The sequence below is a fragment of the Schistocerca piceifrons genome, unplaced genomic scaffold (genome assembly GCF_021461385.2).
Source record: "Schistocerca piceifrons isolate TAMUIC-IGC-003096 unplaced genomic scaffold, iqSchPice1.1 HiC_scaffold_955, whole genome shotgun sequence".
In the NCBI taxonomy this organism is placed as follows: Eukaryota; Metazoa; Arthropoda; class Insecta; order Orthoptera; family Acrididae; genus Schistocerca; species Schistocerca piceifrons.
In genome coordinates this window covers 22,501-25,000 of record NW_025729229.1, presented here as the reverse complement: position 1 = coordinate 25,000, position 2,500 = coordinate 22,501, and the positions used below count along the sequence as shown (strand labels likewise).

Genomic DNA, 2,500 nt, shown 5'->3' with positions numbered 1-2,500 from the left:
AGCGTGGGACACAAATCCAACTACGAGCTTTTTAACCGCAACAACTTTAATATACGCTATTGGAGCTGGAATTACCGCGGCTGCTGGCACCAGACTTGCCCTCCAATAGATACTCGTTAAAGGATTTAAAGTGTACTCATTCCGATTACGGGGCCTCGGATGAGTCCCGTATCGTTATTTTTCGTCACTACCTCCCCGTGCCGGGAGTGGGTAATTTGCGCGCCTGCTGCCTTCCTTGGATGTGGTAGCCGTTTCTCAGGCTCCCTCTCCGGAATCGAACCCTGATTCCCCGTTACCCGTTACAACCATGGTAGGCGCAGAACCTACCATCGACAGTTGATAAGGCAGACATTTGAAAGATGCGTCGCCGGTACGAGGACCGTGCGATCAGCCCAAAGTTATTCAGAGTCACCAAGGCAAACGGACCGGACGAGCCGACCGATTGGTTTTGATCTAATAAAAGCGTCCCTTCCATCTCTGGTCGGGACTCTGTTTGCATGTATTAGCTCTAGAATTACCACAGTTATCCAAGTAACGTGGGTACGATCTAAGGAACCATAACTGATTTAATGAGCCATTCGCGGTTTCACCTTAATGCGGCTTGTACTGAGACATGCATGGCTTAATCTTTGAGACAAGCATATGACTACTGGCAGGATCAACCAGGGAGCTGCGCCAACTAGAGCTGAGCAGCCGGCCGCCCGGGAGTGTGTCCCGGGGGCCCGCGCGAACACGCAAGCGTCCGCTCAATCATTCTGCAAACAGGAGGAGGCTGAGCTCCCCTGCACAATACACCTCGAAACCCTCTCAGGTCCCGGCGGCGCGCAGCGCCGTCCCAAGTACTTGGTCGGGTTCGAGAGAGGCGCAATCGCCCGGAGTTAGGCGAGTAGACGCTTTCGGTGCGACCACCCGTGCTCCCAACTGAGCTTGCCGCTGCCGACAGAGGCCCGGGAGCGTGCTGTCGTGGCATTGCCGGCGGGAGACAACACGCGCCACCTACGGTGACCGGCAGCTCCAACGCCAGCGCCACAGAAGGACAAAAGCCCCACTTGGGTGCCGAAGCGAACTCTCCCAGCACAGCGCACGCGCCAACACATCCGCACAGCTGCGATACAAACCACCAGCGAGAACCGCTGGGGCGACCGAGCAGCAGACGGCGTCGCGGCGCCGAGCGCCGGGCGGCGGCGCATCCTCAACGCACACAGTCCTCAATCGGACCAGCACACTGAAGATGTCCACCGCGCTTCGCACCGGGCCCGCGAGGACCTACTTTGGCCGCACGGCGCCGCGCGCAGGGTGCGCCGGCGCGCAGCTGCGACGCCTGCCGCGTCCGTCGGCCGGCGCGCCTGCCACTGGCCGCCCCCACCAGCCGGCTGTAGCGCGTGCGCCCACGCACCGCGCGGCCAGCACGCCGGGAGGCGCCCCCTCACCGGCCGGGGACGGTCCCACCCAGCCACCACCGCGTATCGCTTCACACCCAGATGCCGTTCAGTTTCATCGGCATGGTGGGTATCGCTGGAACAACCGGTTAGTACCTCAACCTATCGTCGCCATCACCGATTCACCCCTAGCGAGAACAACCGCACCACAACGGGTTACCATTTCTTCATTTGCGTAACTTCACCAGAAAACGTAGGCGTCCATCGCCATTAGCAACTTCAACGATTATTGCATGCCTGTGTCAGGTGTCACGCCACACTACGTCTGCCCACATACACGCAACAAAATGTGCACGCCTAGACAATACGTGGAAGGTGGCCCCCGTACGTATGCGATGTCCATTGCTCGAACGACTGTCAACCGGCCTCTGTAGCATGTCGCAGATATGGAACGCGGTGCACCATGCTATCACGGTGTTTGAGGAGAGACGACTAGGTCCGAATACATCAACACACAGCTCATGCTGATCGCCATCCACGGCGTCCGTTCCTCCCACACGTCTCTATGGCGTACCACACTGCAATCCAGCTCTCATAGGGAGACGACACGTAGCTGCGTGCACAATATTTGCACTGTATGGTCCGCCGTTTTTGGGCGCAGTCGTTGTACGGTCACACATGTGCCACGATGTATCATTCAGTACATAAGGACGAATGTGCAGTACAGATTGTGGTTCACGCGTACGACATCAGCGGACAGTTGACACAGGCCGCACCACAACGTAGCCTGCGTACGTCGCATGCGAAGGGCATTGAACATGCAAACTTGTCACCAACCAGCTTGCGAAGGCAGGGGGCAAGGTGGGGACGTGGGGACGTGGGGAGGGGTGGGGGGGGGGGGGGCGGCATGTACGTCCTGCTGCCATCCACATTACAGTGTACAGCAGGAGCATGTGGAAAGTCAGCAAGACTTGCAAGGTGTTTAACATGAAGCGATACACAGGGGAGCGGGCAGTGCGAGTAGCGAACTATATTGCGAGGGTTGCGGGTGGGCAACACTACACTAATTGAACGAGTCGTATAACAATTACAGAGCAGGTTTAGGCGACAACGTGGGTTAC

At 58.0% G+C, this 2,500-nt stretch overlaps 1 non-coding gene across 1 annotated transcript in view; it reads right to left on the bottom strand.

The window, feature by feature from the left end:
* LOC124773781 overlaps positions 1-669 on the bottom strand; it is a 1,909-nt gene extending 1,240 nt beyond the window's left edge. The window contains exon 1 of the ribosomal RNA XR_007014900.1: positions 1-669. This exon is cut by the window's left edge and continues 1,240 nt beyond it. This is a non-coding gene — a ribosomal RNA (small subunit ribosomal RNA).
* Between the last annotated feature and the right edge of the window lie 1,831 nt (positions 670-2,500).